A 13,312-nucleotide genomic window follows, 5' to 3' on the forward strand; every position below is an offset into this window, starting at 1 on the left:
ATGCACATACTCTTCAAAGGGTATGTCTAATTTTAGCTGAGTATTATGCCTCTCACACTTGGCCAAACAAAATTTTTAATTATACCAAATTATTTATTGATTCACAAAATTGGATTCCCATTGTATAATATGGAGGATTTAGTGTCCCACTTGAAAGTTGAGTTTTGATTATCTGTACAAGCTATTCAATAGCTACGTAATGATGAAAATTTGTGATCTTTGCTGAGATTTGGTGATGCAAAGACTACGACAGAGAAGAAACTAAGCGAAGTTAAAGGTATTCAACAAACCGGAGCAAAGTTAAAGGTATTCAACAAAAGCTTTAGCTCACGCAAGGCATTTTGGTACCAAGCGACGGCCGTAGCAGAGGACTCACAATGATTTGGAAAGAGGGACTGAATATCAGGTTCAAAAGTTGCTCTAATTCTCATATAGATGTGGTGGTTCATGGTGAATTCGGTAAGCCGCCATGGAGAGCAACGAGATTTTATGGGTAACCCAATACAAACAAAAGGTATGTGTCTTGGAAGTTAATAGAAACTTTGAATGCGCAATGTGATATGCCGTGGGTTATATTTGGGGATTTCAACGAAATCACCCATCCGGAGGAGAAGCAGGGGTGGCTGGACAGAGATGCGAATCAAATGAGAGCATTTAAGGAGTGTCTTTGGCAATGTGGAGTCTCGGACTTGGGGTTTGTGGGACAGAGTTTCACATGGTGTAATGAAAGAATAGGAAACCAGAGAACTCTGTTAAGGCTTGATCATGTGGTAGCTAATGAAGGATGTGGAGCTATGTTCCCTAAGGCCGTGGTACATCATGTGTCTACCTCTACATCGGATCATTGTCTTCTTGCCTTGATGATTGAAAAAAGGGGTCTGCCAAAGCCTAAGAGGTTTATCTTTGAGGAAATGTGGACTCACGATGAAAGGTGCAAAGAAATTAAAGAAAGGGCATGGGATCTGCTCATGGTAAGCCCAGACACACAAATTCAGGATAGAATTATGAATTGTCAAACTCACTTGCAGAGATGGAACCGAGATGTATTTGGCAATGTTAATAAAATGTTAAAGCAGAAGCAAGAACGACTTAAACAGCTAGAAACTCTCAACTTGGTCCATGAAACAACAAAAGAAATTCAGGAACTGAGGAAGGAAATAAATGAGTGCTTGACCAAAGAAGAAGTGATGTGGAACCAACGATCAAGGGCTATATGGCTGAAGCATGGGGATCATAATACTAAGTTTTTCCATGCCACGACTACCCAAAGGCAAAGGAAAAACAGGATTGATGGATTGAGGGGGTTGGATGGTAGATGGCATGAGGAACAAGAGGAGATTGAACAAATGATTCTAGATTATTTTGCGGAGGTGTACAGCTCGGAGCAACCCTGTAATCATGAAGTCAAAGTGGAGGGAGTAACTACAAGAATCACGGTGGAGATGAACAGCAAGATGCTGGAGAAGTTTCGGGAAGATGAAGTCAGAAAGGCCCTAAACCAAATGCACCCAACAAAAGCACTTGGACCAGACGGTATGCCCCTAATTTTTTTATCAAAAGTACTAGGATGTCGTGGGTAGTACTGTCATCAATTTTGTTCTGAATATTTTAAACTCAAGTAGGATGCCTCAGGTTCTTAATGAAACATATATATGTTTAATCCCCGAGGTTAAATGCCCACAAAAAATTTCAGAATTTAGACCCACAAGCTTATATAATGTAATTTACAAGATTATTTCCAAGGTACTTGCCAACAGGTTAAAGAAAATTCCAAGGTATTTTAGAGTGCCTTTGTGCCAAGGAGGCAGATCACAGACAATGTGTTTATTGCATACGAGACCATGCATCGCATAAATCAAAAAAGGAAAGGGAAGGAGGGGATGATGGCAGTAAAACTCGACATGAGCAAGGCGTACGATAGAGTCGAGTGGGCATACCTTGAGGAAGTTATGACGAAAATGGGCTTCTAGGAAAGATGGATCTCCTTATCTATGATGTGTGTCAAATCAGTGTCCTTCTCAATCCTTAATAATGGGGAATCGAAGGGCAGAATCATACCAACAAGGGGCCTATGGCAAGGCGATCCTATTTCACCATATCTCTTTTTACTTTGTGCGGAAGGTTTGTCAGCAATGCTGAGGAGGGAGGCCAGTTTGTGGAAAATTAAAGGGATCTCGGTGTGCAGAAGGGCACCACAAATATCGCACCTCCTATTTGCAGATGATTGCATAATTTTTTGCAAAGCGACAAGGGAGGAAGGCAACCGGGTTATGAAGATTCTAAAGGATTACGAGGTTAATTCAGGGCAGAAATTAAACAAAGAACAAACCTCGCTTTTATTTAGCAAAAATACCTCAAGGGAGACTCAAAAGGAAGTAAAGAATCTTTTTGGAGCACAAATAATACAACAACATGAAAGATACCTTGGGTTGCCACCCATAGTGGGTAAGGGAAAGAAGAAAGCTCTTAGTCGGATAAAGGACCAAGTGGGAAGAAGAATTGCAAGTTGGAAAGGAAACCTCCTCTCCAACGCGGGAAGATAAATCCTCATAAAAGCGATGGCCCAAGCATCCCCCACCTACACGATAAGTTGTTTCGTCCTCCTCGATTCTTTATGCTCAGAGTTGAACTCTTTGGTTAGAAACTTTTGGTGGGGTCAAAAAGAGAAGGAGAGAAAGTTGGCTTGGGTGTTGTGGGAAAAGCTTTGTAATAAAAAATCTGAGGGGGGAATGGGTTTTAAGGACCTAAAGGCTTTCAATTTGGCCTTGTTAGCCAAACAAGGGTGGCGGATCCTAAAATCCCCAAACTCATTGCTCCATAGTGTTTTTAAAGCGAAATATTTTGCCAAAGCATCCTTTATGGACGCCTAATTGGGGAGGAATCCCTCTTATGTTTGGAGGAGTGTTGTCGCGGCTAGAGACATTATTGATAAAGGCTTAAGGTGGAATGTGGGTAATGGGAAAAAGGTGAACATATGGAATGATAGGTGCCTGCCAACAGCGGATTCTTTCAAGAGAGTGAGCCCAAGAAACCAGGAGGTACGGCTAGAGAAGGTTGAGCAACTGATTGATTTTGACTAGGGCTGCTGGAATATTGATAAGGTGAGAGCCACGTTTCTGCACCACAAAGCGAAAACAATCCTAGGAATCTCACTCAATCCGGGCATGACAGAAGACTCTCAATTAGGGCGTGGACAAAAAATGGTGAATTCTCAGTCAAGAGCGCTTACGGAGTGGCAATTAAAGTCCTAAAGGAGAAAAGAAAGAGTGATGGTGGAGAGTGTTCAGACAGTAGGCAAATGAAGAAATTGTGGAAGAAGATTTGGAGTTTGAATTGCCCAAGCAAAATTAAACATTTCATGTGGAGGTCAAGCAAAAACATTCTCCCTGAGAAAAATTGTTTGAAAAATAGGAAAATGGTTGTGAAGGAGGATTGTGTTTTGTGTGGGGAAAGGGAGACCTCAGGCCATACTCTATGGGAATGCAGAACCGTGGCAGAGGTTTGGAAAGAGTCTGGTATCAATCTGCCAAATGGCTTATCGCCTCAAGGAGATTTCATTGACCTGGTGTGGAATCTGTTGGAGACGCCCAATGATTTTGACTGGGAGCTCTTTGCAACTATTGCTTGGTGTGTGTGGAAGAACAGAAATGAGATGAAACATGAAGGGAGGAGCAAGCAAGCGAAGAGCATTGTTGTTGAAGCAGGCAGATATGTAAAAGAATTTAGGTAGAATAATATGTCCAACCCGAAGCCCTAAAATCAACCTCCATAAGCTAGACCTCTCTGGCGCCCTCAAAAATCGAGGTGGTACAAAATCAATGTGGATGGAGCAATTTTTGAATACCCCCACTGCTGCAGAATAGGAGTAGTTATCAGAAACGATAGAGGGCAAATTATGGGAGCAATGACAAAGAAATTGCACCTCCCCTTGGGGGCATTGGAGGTGGAAACCAAGGCAACCGAGGAAGGGATTATACTAGCAAGGGATTTGGGTCTTGGAGAAGTGGTTGTGGAGGGTGACTCCATGACAGTAATGTCTGCTCTATCAGGTGTAAATCAGCCCCCATGCTCTATCCAAAAAGTGGTAGAAAGCTCTGTTCATATGCTCCGAAGATTTAAGGATTGTGAAGCAAAGTATGTAGGCAGGAATAGCAATGTTGCTGCCCATCAGTTGGCTAGGAAAGCGAATTCTATTTCAGATGCAGTTATTTGGGTGGAAGACACCCTCCTTGCAATTGTAAACCAAGTGCTCTTGGATGTAGCTTCAATGGGCTGTTGCCCCTATTAATGAAATTTCGTTGAGTTTGGCTATCAAAAAAAAAAAAAAAAAAAAAAAAAAAGAAGTAATTGAGACGCATACTACTTTTCTATTTGTTTTCTCCTAGTTTAGCTCCCGTATGTAAAGTGAAAATAATACGTCTTTTCTTTCATTTAAATCTGATGAAATAAAATAAAAAATTATTCTCTTTTTTTACCAAGTGATCCAAAAGTAAGTTATAATTGTGTAGGGTCTAATTGAGTAGGGTCTCATCCTTCGTGATTAAATTTAATAGCTCCACAAATGTAGCTCAATTTAGTTTTGTACATCTCATAAATACAGGATTGAATAAAAAATCCAAAGGAAAGATTGAAATGATTAGGTTATTATCTTTGATTGTTTGAAAATAAATTTCTTCTTCTTCTTCACTCTTTTGTTTTTGTTTTTATTTTTGTTTATTTTTTGTTTTAAATATTATATATATATATATATATATATATATATTTTTTTTTTTAAGAAGAAAAAGACTAAAGAGGGAGAACTTGGGCAGGAAAACAAATTAGTCATTTTCTTTTCACGCCTTAACATTAACTCTGTTTTCACTCACTTTCTCTAGTCTCTACCAACTGAACTCCCTTCTTTCTCTACTTTGTTCTCTGTTCTCTCTGGTCTCCATCACAAACCACTCTCTGTCTTTGCTTTGGCTAAAGGTAATTCCTTTCTCTTTTGGGGTTTTTTTTGCTTTGTATAGATCTTTCCATTTTTTTTTCTCTTTTGGGATTAAATGTTCAATTAGTGTGTAAAACGCTAATGAATGTTTAGACCCCCAATTACAAAATAACCAACATATTCAAACAATGTATGTGCGGAATATGAAATATAAGCAATACCCAATTTGGCAAACTACTTTAACACATAATTAATCACAAACACAGCAACAATTAGTGGTTAAAGAGTAAAGGAAGATAAATGCAAATACGAGGATAACACTAGCCGTGTTATCGAAGAGAAAATCAAAGAACACGGCAAAAAACCTCTCCGCTGCCTCCCAAGCGGTGAAATGATCCACTAAAGAATAAATACATGAATAGCAATAGACTCTGCAAGCTTAATCCTTCCAAACTTCTTGCTCTAACAGGGTTACGCCTAACCTTGTCTTCTCTAGCTTTCCGGATCCTGCAATAAGCTTGATATTGTATCCGCCATCATTGGCATCTTCCAATGCTTCCCAAGCTCCAAAAACACTCTCAACACTTTGAATGGGTGTGGGTAGTGTTTGGGTACAAATCCCCTCTCAATGGGTATAACAATGGGAGAGGGAAAGAGAATAGACTACAGAGATTTCTCTCTAAGAATGAGTAGTTCTCTCTCTAATAAGGTGGATGTATTATAGAAACATTTCTTAGGGTTTTTCTCTCCATAGGCTCCCTTTTCAGCAGAATACATTTTGTGGGTATAAGGGTATTTATAGTAAGGTATGAGAGGAATGTGAAAAATCAGTTTTTAGCAAAATAGGGCATTCTAGTGACTCGGCCTCGTGACTAGAACGAGTCACGAGTTAACTGTCAGGCCAGACTATACTTTTTGTCTTGTAGTGCTCTAGCAGTCATGACCCTTCAGCTTCCTGCATGCTTCACACATGTGGCACTTTAGCGACTTGCTAATCGCAAGTCAGTCGTGAGATCCAATCGCGAGACTCCTCTTAAATGCACCCAACTTGAGTTTCTTCACACTCTCTCACACACAACCCTTACATTATTCCCACCTAAATACAGGGTTTCTACATTCTGAATTACAAGAAAATTTGGCACGAAATAAAGCCAACACATGATTGATTAAATTGAACCTTACAGGGATTTTGCGGTTTTCTTTTAAGTTAATAAATATCTCTCTGTTATTAATCCATGCACATAAATTAATAGTAGTTTCTCTGGGAAAGTTCATATGGTCAATTAAGAACTATAAACCTTTACAACAAGTGCACCCATCCAGTTTGGCCAAGCATTCAACCCAACACAGGTAAGCCCATCTTAGCCTGTGGTGGCTTCAAGCTCCAACCAAGCAAGGCCTACTCTCTCCACCTCACTGCTCTCTAGTCCGGACAGGGCCTCTGCGCCACTGGTTATTGTGGCGGCTCACTTCTCTGCAACGGTCTAGGTGGCACCCCACCAGCCACTCTAGCAGAAATAACTCTTTGAAACGAGCAAGACTTCTATGATGTAAGCCTTGTTGATGGCTACAACTTGGCCATTTCAATCACACCCATCAAAGGCTCAAGCAAACGCAGCTACGCTGGGTGTGTTAGTGACCTTAACATGATGTGCCCAGTTGGGCTTCTAGTTCCGTCCCATGATAATAGAAGAGCTGTGGCTTGTGAGAGTGCTTGCTTTGTGTTTAACTTGACGAGCTATTGTTGTACTGGGAGCTTTGGAAGTCCTCAGGCTTGTAAACCCATAGCATACTCTAGGATTTTCTAGGCGGCTTGTCCTAAGGCTTACTCTTATGCTTATGATGATCCTACTAGCATTTCTACTTGCACTGGTGGCAACTATTTGGTCACATGCTGCCCTCACCACCGTTGATTAATCAGATCAGATGCTTATAGTTAATTGCTGATATAGTAATGCTAGTTTATTTGGTTATTGGTTTTTGTGTTGGTGAGTTATGTGTCTTGTAGTTGATTTGGAATAGTGGAAACTTATCTGTTTGGTCACAATACATAGGTGTTGCCTTTTTCCTCTGCTAACCAATAAAATAAAATAAAAAGAATTGAAAAATTAAAAAAAATAAAAAATAAAATTACAACACTAGACTAACAAGAAGCCCCAGACCCCCTGATGAGCAAAACACAAAGCCACAAGAACAAGTTTTGGAAAAACTGAATCCCTAAGAAGTATTTCAACAAGCACTTTCTATGCCAATGTTACAGTGAAATGAAATTTAAGAGCGAAATTCCAAAATTTTCTCAAAAATCAAAAAAGAAAAAGGGGCACAAAACAATGACAAAGAAATTAAGGTTTTGTTTGATTCTTACCTTAAACAAAATCAAAACAAGTTGATCCCTTAAAAAACCCTCAGCGGTGAGTAAATGAGGACGCTGATGGGATGAAGTGAAATTGACGGACTTGGGAGAAGAAGAAGCAATCTAAGAAGGAGAAAAAGGGAGCACACGAGAGAGAGAGGATATGAAGTTGAGAGAGACCCACCAAGTCTACTGGTAACGGGTTTCGCACTAAACTTAAATCAATGGTCATAATTAAAATAACACCAATTAATGGTTTAGATTTGGTTGGGTATTGTACCCACAAAAAAAGAAAGGCTTACAATTGTGGGAGAAAATGGGCTTTTGTCCTTATTTTTTAAAATATCTAGCATAATGTCTCTGTTTTGAAACTATATAGCGATATGTTCCTGTTTTAAAACTTGATTTTCTTAAAATCGAGTATCAATGTAGAACTCGAGTTCATGGAACTTGAGTTCCTTGAAAATTTTCAAGTGGAACTCATGTTCCATAATTTTTTTTTTTAAGTTTGATTGCCTATAACTCGATTTTCTACAAATCGAGTTTTACATTGAAACTCGATTTTGAAAAAATCGAGTTTCAAAACAGGGATATGCTCCTATATAGTTTCAAACAGGGACATATTGTTAGATATTTTGAAAAATAAGGGCAAAAGCCCATTTTCTCCTACAATTGTGTGTGTGTATATATATATATTTTTCTCATCTAGCATCGTGGTCAAAAAAAGAAATGAGAAAAGGGGATTTGTTATTATTTGAAAAGTAACAATTGCACATGAAAGTCAAAATTTTAGGAGAAATTATACCCTTTTTTGGTGGACTACGTCATTTGTCTATCAGTTCACTAAAAGACTCCCACTTATTTAAAATTGTTGAGTCAGTAATTAGTTTCTATTAAATTTTTTTTTTTTTTAACTCAGCAATTTTAAATAGATTAGAGTCTTTTACTAGAATAGTGGACTGCTGTTTATGATGACCTTATAATTTGTCGAATTTTAGGTACTGAAGGTGTGATTCTAAGTTCAACTCATGTAGTCAATTATGTTAACGCTTTTGAGTTTGACTAGTCAATAAACGAAATTACAAAAGGGTCCGGTTAATGTGTGCCATAGGGGCACACATTAACCATATATATAAGGGAATACTTTATTAGTTTTGTTTTGGTTTTTCACATGACATTATGGGAACAAGAGAAAAGCATCTGACAAATTATATTTTTCTAAAAAGACTAAACTACCCTTCACTCATTTCTCCTCCCCCTCCTCCTTGAAAGTTGAAACACAAGTTACACACCTGAAACAAGTTAACCGAAAACAATACTCTACCACCAAACAACCTCTTACAAAAATTCTCATTAAAAAAAAATCCTCTTACAAAAATTACACCTCATACAAATTTCAGATGTTACTAGAACAAAACCAGAACATATAATCAATAAAAAAAAAAAAAATTATGACTTAAATATTTTTTAAAAAGAAATCGATATGGGTTTTAAATACTTGTGAATCTCGATGCCGGAACTATTCAGAGCTGAACAACTATTTGTTGCCGACGACAGGAGGGGCCTTGAAATGGGTGCATCAGCCAGGCGTGGTTCATGATCGGGTGTTCCTTGAAGCCATCCCCATTTCGTGCTTGAGTTCTCTTTGATTTCAGTGGTCTCTGTTTGTTGAGGGAATGAAAGAAAGAAAGAAAGAAAAAATACAGAGAAAGAGATGGGATCTGAGAGAAAATGAAGGAAAGAAAGAAAAAAAAAATGTAGTGAAACTGAAAGAGAAGAAACATTTACCATTGAAGACCAAGACTTTCCTCCCTTATAGTGGTGTAGCAGTTGAAAGGAGGACAAAATTTCTGAAACAAGTTCTACTTGTTACACAACAATTTCTGAAAAAAAAAAAAAATGTTGTCCTCATGTGGATACATGGTAAAAAAAGAGCCACACAACAAATTATTATTATTTTTGTAAAGGCCTACACAGTACACAGTGAATAACTTTTTGACCTTGGCTACTTGCTACAAACAATTATCTAAGTTTAATGATTAAATAATGCTACCAATGCAACTTTTTATAAGTATTTGTGAAATTATTAAGTATTTATATCACAATTAATTATTGTAACTATAATGAAACTTATTATAAGTATTTGTGAAAAACTAAATTTATTGTGAAATTTATTATAAGTATCAATTGTGTCTATTATTCACATCATTTTTAGTCTGTCACGTGACATTATTTTATTGGACAAACTAAACATGTGTAACATTATTTTGTGACTCTTAGGGTACGTTTGGTACACTAAATGTAGATTACATTAGGAATAGTAATCTTTATTACTGAGAATAGAAGACATTGTAATGGAATAACTATTACTATTCATAAGTTTGGTTGTTACATATGGAAAGCTTGTAAAAGATGATGTATAAGGAAACTTTATATTTTTGGAAATATATTAATTTTAAAACCTGTTATATATACTAAAGAATAGCTATTACACCCATTTTAAAGAGGAATAGCTATTCTTCAATTTAAAGAATAGTTATTCCAATGTAATAACTAATCCATGTAATAAAGATGCAACTAAATGACCGAATTGCTATTACACATGAAAAACTATTCCATTATAGGAGCTATTACAGCATACCAAATGTACTCTTAGTGGAAAAGTATAAATGAAGAGGCTACTAATGTAAACAATATACATTTTCAAGAGGTAAAATCAAAATTTTAAAACTCTAGGAAAAATAAAGATCACATCAATAAAATCTTTAAATTTCAAGTTTTCATTGAGTGTGAATTTTGACAAATACACATTCACACTACATTTTCTTCTTATAACCTTTATGCTTGTAACATTTCAAGATGATATGAGATCAATAAGTATCAAGACAATAAAATCTTGTTTCTTGCAACAATGACCAATTCCTTTTGAGTCCGCAATTTCTATTTGTATATGTGATGGCACGAGCTTGAGTCATTGTATTTTTTTCCTGGTCTTGTACCACTAGCCTTATCATAGTAAGTATGTGAGAGGCCCCACCCTCAGTCCACCAAATTTTTGTTGGGACAAACCTGCGTGAATTGGTGGAGTTGTGTTGGTGCCCTGTTATATTTCCCTATAGATTTAAGGTCTTACATGGAGTTGACATTTATTTTATTTAAATAGTAAAAATAATAAAATCTAAAATGAGAGAAATAAAAATATTTTATTGATTAGTAGTGGGTTATAGGTGTTAGAGATTTAGTGTCCTAAGACAATAAAACATAAATAGTAATTTTTAATATTATTTTAAGTTTAAAAATGGTACCTCGCTATTTTGTGTTTCAAATGTCGTAAGAATACCGGTTTGTTTTGGATTGAAAAAGTGTCATGATACATGATATGATATGGGACATTAGATTTCAATTTTAGTGAAACACTATTATTTCTATGGTAAAATTTTCTATTTTTTCAAGAATGCATGATATTCATTGGCATAATATTGTCAAAATGATAATATAAAACCGACAAAAAAAAAAAGGTTGACAAACATCATATTGGTGATTTTTTAAGCAAAAGACCTAACATTTCAAATAAAATATTGGGTTCAATCGCATATCAATTGAAGTACAATTTTTCATTTTCTTTGCACCATTTGAGGAAGTCAAGTTTTCCTTCTCCTTCTCCGGACATGTAGAGATGTTATGGCCAACATGCTTACAAAACCCATAAGTTCTCTTTTGCTTTCCCAATTCTTTTCCACCTTTCATTCGTTTTTGCTTTGGGTGATCTTTCATCTTTGAGAGCGGAGGACAACGAACAAAACAATCTCCATCAGTAGCATCATTAGCATTAGCATCAACCATATTTTCCTTGTCCACTAAATTTTCATCACTCAACACTATCAATTCTTTTCCACCTAATGATGTTTCGTGACACCAATGTGGTGGAAGATACAAAGATGGAATTCGGTAACAATCTTTGTGAATGAATACACTAAGTGTGTGACAACAAAGTATACCCCAAAATTCAAAATTCTAGCAACTACAGCTAGTCATCTCACCATCCCATAAGATCAAGTGCTTTTGTCTAGTTTTCTCTTTATAATATTGCAACACAAATTCAATACCGTTTTCTTGAAGCACTGAATATTGTGTGGCTCTTCCAAACTCCTCTTGAAAAATTTTGAAAGCATAGGGTGTCAACACACTATGTGCTTTTTCTTCTATCGGTGACAATGTTCTTAAAGAAGAACCTCTATATTTCTCCAACATTGTATCATGTGATTGTGTTTGCTCAATATCTTCAATGGCAGGGTCAACCTAAAATTACAAATTGTAAATAATTTAAAGACACATAAAGACTACAAATATTAACAAATAAAAAAATAAATCAAATTCTACAATAAAAAAAAAAAATAAAAAAAATAAAAACAACAACAACGATAAATAATGACTTGTTCAATAAATTGTGTCAAGTTTATGTAGGAACTAACAAACCGTTTGATAAATGCATTTATACTTTCGGATCTTCCAATTGTTGTTATTCCCCCAAAAAAATAGCCATCAAGGTAACATGATACCCAAAAATGCTTGATTTGATATAAGCCACTTACATGCTTGTTAGTAAGCATGTCATATTTTGCCATTACTTGAGACCATTGATGCTCAAATTCTTCACATGAGTCTAACTTATATAGCTTGTAAAAATCCATGCACCAATTTGAATATTGACTACGAAGAATTGCCATAAACCAACCACTAAATTTAGTAGTAATGTGCCATGATTATTGATACCAACAAAAATAACAAAAGGCATGTCATATGCATTTACTTTGTAAGTAGTATAAAAAACAACCACATCTCCATATTTTTGGTACCAATCAAAACAAGGAGTAGGCGCCCAAAAAATATGCTCCAACCTACTCTCTTCATCAGTTGTATATGCATATTGAAATTTAGAATTCTTTTTCTTAGCAACTTTGCACAATTGTAAGAGACCCATAGCATCATTCATTGCATGCACTCTTCTCATTTTCACATAAAGGTTATGGATATCTCTTTTTAAAAATGGAAGATCTCTATGCCTCACACCTTTCTCAAGCTCCATAACACGTATTATTTGCCTAACTGAAAGTCCACCCTTTTTTAACAAGAGAATGCGATCTTTATCTTCTTTAGTGATAACTCAATTGGCCGGAAGAAATCTTACTTCCAAAGGGGACAACAATTCATGATTGTGATCTATAACAAACTTAGTGACATGCCATTCTTGTGGAAAAATGTCAAATGACTTTCGCAATGTGATTCTTAGATGAGCTTTGCATCCACATCTTGTAGATATCCAATTTCGTTGCTCCTTAGATGAATCCATTCTTTTTAATTGTTGTCTACCTTCTCGGTGACAAAAGAAATCACGTCTTACATTTTCTCCATTTTTTGTGACAAAACGACCTTTTTGTATCGTAAAACCATATTGATTTGCATAATTTTTATAGAAAATGAAAGTCTCTTCTTCACTAAGAAAACATTGACTAACAAAAGGTTCAAACTCATTTTTTATTGAATTAATATCTTCATTTTCTTCAATAACTCCTATTTCTTCCATTGGATATTCATTCCAAACCACTAATTCCTCCCCACAAATGTCATTATTTTCTCCATCATTTGGAAGCTCATTTAAGTCAACACAATTCCTTGAAACACTTTGATAAATCTCACTTGCAATTACAATATCATTCATTTGTTCTATGTTGTAACAAGGATAAAAATAAAAAATAAAAAAAATCAACATCATATTGTTGACACTCTATTTTGCAACCTGCATTTAACCTCACATGGAAGGTAAAAGGATAATTTCACCTTGGAAATATGCATCTTGATTCTGGTCATTAGATCCTTAATCTCATTTCACCAAAATGATCTTGATGTTATAACGATCAAATCGATTGGTTATGAGCCTTAATCGGACCATCAGATTAAAAGTTATCATCAAATCAAGTTTTAATGGCTGAGATGTACTATCATAAATTGAGTCCGACTATATGTGATTATGA

The 13,312-nt window shown here is 36.0% G+C and overlaps 2 pseudogenes; one reads left to right on the top strand and one right to left on the bottom strand.

Annotated features, from left to right (window-relative positions):
• The first annotated feature begins 3,904 nt into the window (after positions 1-3,904).
• LOC115967043 lies at positions 3,905-6,877 on the top strand (annotated as a pseudogene).
• Positions 6,878-10,838: 3,961 nt separating this feature from the next.
• On the bottom strand, positions 10,839-12,999 carry LOC115967044 (annotated as a pseudogene).
• Between the last annotated feature and the right edge of the window lie 313 nt (positions 13,000-13,312).

The sequence above is a fragment of the Quercus lobata genome, chromosome 11, assembly GCF_001633185.2.
Source record: "Quercus lobata isolate SW786 chromosome 11, ValleyOak3.0 Primary Assembly, whole genome shotgun sequence".
In the NCBI taxonomy this organism is placed as follows: Eukaryota; Viridiplantae; Streptophyta; class Magnoliopsida; order Fagales; family Fagaceae; genus Quercus; species Quercus lobata.